Source organism: Spermophilus citellus, assembly GCF_964194105.1.
Source record: "Spermophilus citellus genome assembly, chromosome: 10".
In the NCBI taxonomy this organism is placed as follows: domain Eukaryota; kingdom Metazoa; phylum Chordata; class Mammalia; order Rodentia; family Sciuridae; genus Spermophilus; species Spermophilus citellus.
The window spans coordinates 93,812,483-93,823,471 of record NC_138197.1 but is presented as its reverse complement, the minus strand read 5'-3'; positions in this window follow the sequence as shown (position 1 = coordinate 93,823,471).

The following is a 10,989-nucleotide window of genomic DNA, read 5'->3' as shown; positions in this document are numbered from 1 at the left end:
GTTCATGTAAGTCTGTATTTCTTTGAGATAGTCTCTTTTATATCTCCATTTTCTTAGAACATTTGGCAATGGATTACTGCTACAAATATTAAATATTCATCTTAAATATCATTAAAAATGTGGAAAATAGTCATTGTCACAACACTCTTTCTAGAGTAGAAGCTAAAATATCATAAGTGTGATTTAATAAATAAATAACATCAAGATGTATGTGAAGAGCAGTAAGTTTGCTTTTTGAAATGGCCAATTTAATACAGCATGAAATTGCCTATATCAAAATAAATATATATTTGGATATCCAGTTTTCCCAACAAATTGTCAAAGAGACAAATCCTTGCTGTATATTCTTGGCACGCCTTGGAAGATTGGTTGATCATGTATGCATCATTTCATTTCTGGGTTGTCTATTCTGTTCTATTGGTCTGTATGCACATTTTTATACCAATACAATATTGTTTTCATTAGTATAGTTAGCAAACATTTTGAAACCAGGAAGTGTGGTATCTCAGCTTTGTTTTTCCTTGAGATTGTTTTGGGTATTTAGACTTGTGATTTCATATTAATTTTAGAAAACTTTTTCTTTTTTTGTAAAAAAACAATAGATTTTGACAGAGAACTTACTAAATTTATAGATATTATGAAATATTATGGACATTTTTACAACATTAATTATTCCAGTCTAAGAATACTACTTGTCTTTCTTTTTATTTGTTTCATTATACTTTTTAAAATCAATGTTTAATGTTTAGTATGTACATTTTAATTTCCTTGAAAATACATTTATTCCTCAGTATAGCCATTGAGCATGATGATATCTGTGAGCTTTTCATATTTGGCTAATAATATGTTGGGATAAGGTAATTTTCTTTTCCACTTAAGTTTATTGAGAGTTTTTAAATCTTGGAGGTATTGAATTTTTGTCATACCTTTATGATTCTTAAGAATCATGATTCTTATCCTTTATTCTGTAAATGTGGTACATCACATTAGATGAATTGTATATGTTTCACTATATTTGTATCCTAGGGATAAATCCCACTTAATTTTAGGATGTGATGCTTTCTTTAAGAAATGTCGAGAAAACTGTATATATACATGTAAATTAATAAAATGGTACCCTTACTTTATATCATCCACAAAAATCAATTCAAAATGGATTAACGACTTATATCTAAGACCTGGAACTGTAAAAGTCCTTTAAGAAAACATATGGGCAAAGCCTCATGACATTGGTCTTGATAATGATTTTTTGGATATAAAACCAAAACTATAAACACTATAAGCCTATAAGAAAAATAGAAAAGTAGAATGATATGCCAGATGAAATAAAATTTGAACATCAAAAGAAATAATCAGTAGAGTTTAGAGACAATTTTCAAAACCATGCATTTATTAAAGGTCTAATAATCAAAATAAAAAAAATTCAAAGAACTCAGTAGCAAAAGCAAAACAAAAACACAAACACCACCAAGAAACCTGGTTACAAATAAGCAAAGGACTTTAATAGGCATTCTTTTCAAAGGAGCTTGAAAATGGTCTATAAGTAAATGGAAATCAAAACCATAATGTGATATTGTCTCACATCTGCTATCATGGCTATAAAAACACAAAAATTCAAGGATGTGGGGAAATTGGAATTATTTTACATTATTGGTGAAAATGTAAGTTAATGCAGCCATTGTGAAAAACAATGTGGAGTTACCTGAAAAAAATTAAAATAAAATTACTATATGGTCTAGCAATCTCACTTTTGGGTATACGTCCAAAGAATGAAAATCAGAATGTGGAAGAGATATCTGCAGTTCCATGTTCATTGAAGTATTATTTTCAATACTCAAGATATATTAAAAACATAAAGGTCAATTGATGAATGTGAATGAATACGGGAAATATGATGCTCATACATATAGTAGAATATTACTCAGCTTTAAAAAAAGAAAGAAATCTTGCCATTTGCAAAAGCATTAATATACTTTAAGGATATAATGCTAAGTGAATAAGTCCAAATAGCAATATAATGGTGGCTGATTGTGTCTTAGGAGAGGGAGAAATGGGACTTGCTGTTTAATGAATATAACATTTCAGTTATGTCATATGAATATCTCCTAAAAATTTGTTGTAAAACACTGTGCCTATAGTTAACAAGAATGTTTTGTTTGCTTAAAAGTTTAAAAGTATAAATCTCATGTTGAATTCTTATCACCAAAATTTAAAATATCAAGGTAAAATAAATAATTAAACTAAAATCTGTATCAAACTCTTCTGATTTTCACTAGTGCTCATGATCATCATAAAACAGTTGTTAAGGGAAAACTGATGCAAGTGAAATGGAGAATAATGTTTGAGAAACAGAAATACATTATAGTTCTCTCACTGGAAGCAGTTCTACATTGATTCATGAACCTCTACAATGCACTTTATTCCTAGTGCTTTGCTTTTGAATTCTCTGGTTTGCAGATAACCAGCAGGCTTTTGTATTTTTTTTAAAACTTTTTGTTTTAATATTTATTTTTTAGGTTTAGATGGACACAACACAATGCCTTTATTTTCATGCTGAGGATGGAACCCGATCGCCTCGCCTGTGCGAGGCGAGCGCTCTACCACTGAGCCACAATCCCAGCCCCTTTTGCACTTTTTTTGAGAAACAAAATGTTATAGAGAAAATATAAAAACAGTGTTCTATGACCAACCTTCAGCTATCTGAGAAGTCTTGGGCCTATACTTTTTCACTTATGAAAGAATGTATCATGGCTGATATTATTATAAACATGTCTTTTAGTATATGCTGTCATAAGAATGAGATAATAAGGTGCTTAGTAAATTCAGATATAATCTTTCCTCTACATTTTATGACATAAAATGAGATTCATTTTCCAAAACTAATTCCCAATATCACCTGTTCAACTCTTCTTCAGCAGCCCTACATTTTTCATCTGAGTTCTTCTAGTGCTTTTTTTCATGTTGCTGTGTGTTTTATTCGTTTTATGTGTACATATGTGTTTTACGACACTGAATTTTGTATCTTACACATATTTAATAATTTACTACTAATTTACTACATATTTACTACACCTTTAACTTTATTTGTTCACTTGAAATTATTTGATCTTTGGGTAAAGACCTTCCCCTACTCAACTTCAACTATGTTTCAAATGCATATATTTAATCTTAATACAAATATATTTTTATCCATTTTATTTTTGTGGGGTTGTTTTTATTCACTTCTAAATCTTTGAACATAATTATCTAAATATTCTGTATGGCTATTAAATAGAATCTGTGCTTGATAATCGACTTCACTTTATAGGCCATTTATTAGTGACAATTTTAGAGAAAAAATATCTTGTTTTACCAGCTTTCAGTTGCTCTAGTACATTTTGCTTGTAAACATGAGGAATGCCAATAAAAAGAGGATTAGAATTTAGGGGTATAAACTTTCTTATCTAGAAACAGTGATTACTGTAAATCCACACAGAATCTTTGAAACAAATTCCTTCATCATTTGCATTGAGATTATAGTGTTGCACTATAGTTGAGGCTGTGAAGAGAATAGTAGAAAAGGGCAATATTTTTTTTTTATGAAAAATGACATGGCGGTTTCTGTGGGGAAAAAATGAACTTTTATAGGTATCACATCTAGAACATTTTGAAGGGGCTTTAAAACTGCCTATAATAACATTCTATAAAGTACATATAAAAATAATTGAAAAGAAAGGTTTAAGAACAATCCATAAAATATTAGTTTTACTATAAATATGCTGTTGAATCTTTCACCAAGTGTATTTACATTGAGTTGAATGGATTCCTCAATCTTGTTTTAGCACGACAATCATGATAAACATTGGTAGAGGTTAATGGGGATAATTGCCCACTTCAGCCTACTGCTGCTGACAGATAAAAATCCCTAGTAAAGAAAGGATTGCAGCCAAGAGCATAATCACTCTGCCCCAGGGACCTTTAAAGTATTAATCAAATTGTTTTTGTTAGTCATTTTAAACAATTACCTTCACTGTTCGAATAGAAATGATCATAATCTATTAAAGAAACAATTTATTTTCCATCTTTACACATATGCATGCCAAGCTCTCTCTTTCACTTATCTTACAAATATTATCTCCTTTATTTCATAGGAAACTCCACGTTATCTTCTTCCACTCAGTCTGATCAAAATACCACAGACGGGTAACTTATACATGACAGAAATATCTTTCTCGCAGTTCTGGAGGCTGGGAAGTTCACTATCAAGATGCTGACAGATGGGCTGGGGCTGTAGCTCAGTGGCAGAGCACGTGCCCAGCATGTATGAGGAACTGGGTTTGATCCTCAGCACCACATAAAAAAAATAAATAAAGACACGGTGTCTATTTACAACTATAAAAAAATTAAAACCATCTACACTATAAAAAAATTAAAAAGATGCTGACAGACATAGTTCATGGAGAGAATCTGATTTTTTGTAGACAACAACTTTTTGCTGTGTCTTCACATAGAGGAAGGGGCAGAACAGCTCTCTAGGGCCTCTTTAAAAGGTCAGAAATCATGCATAAGGATTTCACCCTCAGGATTTAACCAACATCCAAGCACCCCTCCTCCTAATAACATACCCTTGAAGGTTAAGATATAAACATGTAATCCATGGGGGACTATAACGCATGTGATGGGGACTATGATCTTCTCCACTTTGTAAATGAGGATACTGAGAACCTAGTGTGGTTAACTAATTTGTCTTAATTATTGTGGTTAAGTGGCAGACCCTGCTTTGTTGAGAGCCACAGCTGAGTTGGGATGGCACCTGGCATTGCCAGAAAGAGTGGTTGAGAGGTGACGCTAGGGAGCCATTAAGATGATGATAATTAAGTTAAACTGTGTATAATTGCTTATACACTGGATGATGCTGGATTGGGGCAGGCTGTGTATCCAGTTGTATATGGACCCCTGCTGTCCGGCAATAGGGTGGCTCCTGCTGCCTCCGGTGCCTGCTAGTTTTGAGTTCTCCGGAGTTTCCCTTGAGTTCCCTTTGAGTTCTTGCCTTTCGGGGTTCCGTGGAGTTCATGTGGAGCCCGGTGGAGAGCTGAGAGAATTCCCGGGGAGTGCATGTGGAGTGCCGGTGGAGTTTGGGCAATAAAGGAGTTCCTGTTTGAACCTACAAGTGCCTAGTGGCGGCTAGGTTATTTTGTGCCCAGCCAGACTGCGGCACTGCTTATAGACTCAGGTAATCTGCCTCGATCGATCTGTGTTCCCAAATGATACCTGCCCTTAATCCAAGTTGAATGTCTTCTTTGTTGACTTGTGTAGTTTTAATATTGTTGTTTTAAGGAAGTCCTTAATTATGGAAATCTTCATGACAGAACTTTTGGTAGTTGGAAAGGCCATCCAGTTGATCTGCCCAATGTTAGGGCAGATACATTCACAAAAAAAAAAAAAAAAAAAAAATCAAGTTGATTAATGATAGCACTTTTTGGAATAGTACCTGATTGTTTTTACTGTAGTAAAATGTGCATAAAAAATTGCACATTGAGTATTTTTAAGTGCAGATTTCAATGGCATTAACTACATTCACATTGGGTTCCCATCACTAACATCCATCTGCAAAACATTTTCACTATTCCAAACTGAAACTTTGTATCCATTAAACAATAATTTCTTCCATCCCCAATCCCTGGAAGCCCCAAGTCCACTTCCTGTCTCTATGAATTTGACTACTCTCTGTATCTCACATAAATGGAAGTTTGCAGAATATGTCCTTTTGTGTCTGGCCTGTTTCACTTCACATAATGAGATGAAATATGTCTTCAGTGTTCATCTATGTGTCATAATTTTCTTCCTTTAATAAACAGTATTTTCTTGTGTGGATGTACCGTATTTTGTTTATCTACTCATCCTTTCTATCATTGATGGGCATTTGGGTTATTTGCATCTTTTAACTATTGTGAATAATGCTTCTACGAAGGTTGGTTCTAGTTGTTGCTTTTAATTTTTTTTAATATATAACCATAATTGAAATTGCTGAATCATGTGGTAATTGTATGTTTAATCCTCTTAAGGAATTGATCTACTGCATTCCACAGTCATTTTCTTCCTTTCTTCCTCCTTGTTCCCACTTTCCTTTCCTTTTGCAGAATAGTGTGAAGTATATTCTATACAGTGTCATATTTATAAGCCTAAGGGAGTACTGACCACTGATACTCTCATAGAAATTTGTCTTCTTTTAAACATAGAAGGTTCAAGATTCTGTTAAGATAAAGAACATCATCTGTTCTTCCCTGAGTACCTGCCCTTGCTTTAGTCCCCCAAACCCTATAGCTATTAAGTCATGTAGAGATAGGGAAATAATTGATGCCATGTAATTTTAGAATCATGGGAAAGTTGGAGCTAGAAGGTATAAACAATTAAATCTTTCCAGAGCAAGCAGATGTGCAGAAATGAGATAATTGCATTTATGAAGGAAACCTAATTACTTAAGAATTAATAGATTCCTCTCTCCACTGGAATGAATCAGATACAATCTGGATTTGTGTTTTAGATTCTGACATTAGATAAATATATGGTATTCAGCTTAATTTTAATAATTAGCAGTTACTGATTTATAGAAGATTTGAGAAGATATATATACACATATACCCAAGTGAGCATTCAGATGTGATAGACATAAATGAGCAAAGCATGTGCCATATGAGCCAAATGGAATAGAAAGAAGGTAGAAGAGGAAGACGATGAGTTCATAATATCAAGTGCTCCTCAACAGTAAATAAAAAAGGTTTGCTATAACATTTTTGGATTCCCAATATTTTTATTTTGTTAAACTGTTTCTGCAACATTAACTGGCTTCATAAATAGTGCAAATGTAAACTTTCCCATAGATAAAGAAACTGTGCAACATCATTGTATTTTGAGTGTTTTGCCTATTGAAATAAGCAAGGTTGTGGGACGGCTGCTGATGGTTCTCCATCTTCGCATATCACTTCAAAATTTGTGTGTAGTAATTTGTGATTATGGCTAATTTCCCCAGGAGCCTGGGTTTAGCTGTTGTCAGTTATGAGCAAGAGATTCTGAGGAGTATCCCTCTAGGAATTCCTCCTAAGCAGCTTGAGCACTCAGCAGGAGCCAAGGGCAAGTGAGCTGAACAATGATGCTTAATATCACTTTACTGTAGTGTGCTTTGTACTTGTTCTAGAGTAAACATATTATGCTGCAGTCTCTTTTAAGGGCCCAGATGGGCAATATAATGAGTGCATACCAATATGCACTATGCTATGTCATGTCCAGTGACTTTGCAAAGATGTTTTCCTCTACTTAATATGTTGCCTTGTCACCATCTCTTATGTGACAAAAGATAGTCAATTTCCTCCACTGGGTAGCTTTTCCTGATCTCACAGACTGGGTAAGGAGTCTGTACTCCCACAGAACTTGTGCAACAGCATCAGACCCATTGGTTTCCAAAATAGGTTATGAAGCTTCAAAGCAAACACTATAATTCATCATTTTATTTCAGCCTACTACCTGACACACATTATGCACCTTAGTAACTATTGTTTAATTAAACTAACCTTCTAGAATTATGAAAGAGAATATCATTGCAACAGGCAGCCTCTGAAATGGTTCCAAGTGAGTCCCACCTTCTTGTATTCATTCCATTGTGTGGGCTGGATCAAGGTCACTTGCCTGTAAAAAACAGAATAAGGCAAAATAAATGGGATGCCCCTTATGATACTATGTTTGAAAGGACCATTGCTATGACCCACGCAACATCAATAAAGTATCTTGAGTGGAGGAGACAGGAGATGGAGAGAAACAACAACAACAACAAAAAAAAACAGAGACATTTTTAAGCAAGCTGGGACCACGTGGGACACTGCCCTCTGATTGAGGAATAGTAACCTAGAACTAGCTCTGAAAGTTTATTATATAGGGTCTTACAATTAGGAAGTTAAACTATAGGGGCATTATAAATTGTTCAAGCCTTGTGATTTATCAAGAGGCTTCTTTGTGCACTAAAATGTTACAGAGCTAGAAACATTTTTTGCTGCATCCTACTGTTGCAGAACTAGGCATTTTCTGTTACACCCAGGAAACCCATTGTCCTGGGAATTCTGATAATTGTTAGCCTCACAGCCTCAGAGAGTCAAGGATGATAACATACTTGCCTTTGGCAAAAAAAAAATGTTTCCCAGGCTTGACTTTTGCTGACACTGCAGGATCAGCTGGTGATCTGGGGCAAAACCTCAGTTTCTCACCGAGGAGACAAGAAGCTGCCCATTGCACCTTGCCATGTAACCTTTTTCCATAGGGTAGCTCACATGAGAGCTTACTTCAGCTTCTTGTCTCCTCGGTGAGAAACTGAGGTTCTTAGTCTTCTGTCTGATGAGTACAGGAATCCTGGTAACAATTATGTAAATGATCTTAGGATAACATTTACCCCATTCAAGCATTAAGGTGACTGTAGTACATGTTGACAACTTGATTGCGGCTTTGTAAAGATCCATGGCCAGAGGACCTACGCATAATAAATCCTGCTGTTTTCGTCACAAGGTTTTTGAATATTTGTGATATATATATATATATATATATATATATATATATATATATATAGTCATTTATGCCAGTAGACTGCAAAATTGTTTTATTTGATAAGACAGGAGATATCAATAGTCTTGATGTGTTATATGAAAATCTTGGAAATTTTCCAGAAACAAGGAGACTTTGTAATAGGCCTTCAGATAAAATAATAAGCTAAGCTAAAGAGGGTCCATTGTCCTTGTGAAAACGATGGTATTTCAATGTCTTAGTCTGTTGATGCTACTGTAACAGATAACCATAGTTTGGGTGGCTTAAATAATGAACATTTATTTTTCACAGTTCTGGAGGGTGGTGTTTAAAAAATGAAGACCTAACAGATTTGGTGTTGAGTAAGGGCCAGTGTTTTAGTCTGCTCTTTTTTCCCCCCTGCAGTGACTGAAAGACCCAACAAGAACAATTTTAAGGAGGAAAAGTTTATTTGGGGGTGCAGAGTTTCAGAGGTCTCAGTCCATAGATGGCCAAATTCATTCAGATGAGACTGATCATGGTGGAAGAGTGCAGAAGAGGGACTCAGCTCATGTGGTGATCAGGAAGCAGAGGAGAGACTCCACTCACCAGATACAAAGTATATACTCCAAAAGCAGGTTTCCAAAGCCCACCTCCCAATGAGATTACTAATCTCATTCATGAGAGTTCTGTTCCTATAACCTAATAAACTCTCAAAGTCCCTTTTCCTAATACCATTACCTGGGGTTATAATTTTAACATATAAAATTTGGCAAGGACACAAACATTCCATCTGTAGCACCCAGCATTTGAACTTTATGATCTTTAAAACTAATATAAGATGGTGTTCTTTTAGAGTAAACATCACTAATTTCTTACCAGTAATAATAGAACTACAAAATCCTACAAACCTGTACCCTAGATTCTTAGTGGAGTGTCTTGACTATGATTATCTATTGGATGTTTTCCCCATGACAATATTATCATTAAGCTGATTTTGGATAGTATACCATAAGCATAAAATAAGGCAAAATGAAATGAAGATGAAATCTTAAGGGGATTTAGAATTCAGATTCTAAATTCCCTTTTCTCCTAATATAACCACAAATATGATCCAAAGACAACTTTATACTTAGTAATATTGCTTAATAATCCTCAAATAATAATTTAGTAAATTTAATATGTCAGAATTTGTTTAAAAAGGAAATCAATGTATCTTCAAGTCACTCTAAATAGAAATATAATCATTTTATTAAAAAATGTAAAAATAAAGTGTATATTTTTTCAAAATTTAAAGAGAATAATTATGGAGTTTATAAAATATTCTTTGCATTATCAGTATCTTACAAATGTGCTTACCAAGGATTGAGCTAAAAATAAAATAGGAAATACCACAAACACTGAAGGAAGCTTGAATCAAATAAATATTTTAAAACAATGAAATATGAGTCAATAACATCCAAATTATCCTGAATGAATATGTGTGGCCAATGAAATTTGAATGGAGTCCCAGATATTTTATTATTTGCACACAAATACTGGAAAAGTAAAAACATAATTTACTTGGACATCTTCCCATAGTAAACAAAAAATATTGTGTTGAAAACTATAAATAATTCTAATATGTAACATATATAACAGAAACATTTTATATTACATGCAATTTTTTAAAAGTATCCTGACTTATCTAAACATTGAAGTCTTGGACCAAGTTCAATAAATAATCTCGCAATATATTTTCATCTTACAAAAAAAACTATACTATGATTCAAAACACACATCATAGCCAGGTGTGGTGGCACGTGTCTATAATCCCTGCTACTCGAGAGGCTGATACAGCAGGATTACAAGTTTGAGGCCATCCTCGGCAATTCAATATAAAAATAAAAATGTCTGGATATGTAGCTCAGGAGTAGAGTTCCCCTGTGTTAGATACTCAGTACTGCAACAGAACAAAAGAAAACAAAAACAAAAAAATGAACAAACACAAACAATCCAAAGGAAGATGAGTGGAGGAACAAGAATGGGTTGGAAGGAGGGAAGGGAAAAAAGAGTGGCGGGCGGGGGTATGGGGATTGAAATCAAATTCCATGCATGTATGATTTTGACAAAATGAACCCAACTACTATGTATAACTAAAATTCTCTAATTAAAAATAAAAAACATTCAATAAACATTGAGTCAAAGGAAATGACATTAAAAAAATGAACAAACAAATAAAAAACCCCAGAGTAATAAAATTTGGAAATGTAAGTATTCAAAAAATATCATCTGATCTCAGCTTTTCAATAACTTCCTATTCATTTGAACTCTCTTCTTAAAATATGCATGTGTATGTAAATATATACGTGTGTGAATATATGATATGTATTATGTATAAACATACACACACATATATACATATACATATATATACACACATATACAAATTCTATGTACATGCTTGTAAATTATTTCCAGTTTCAG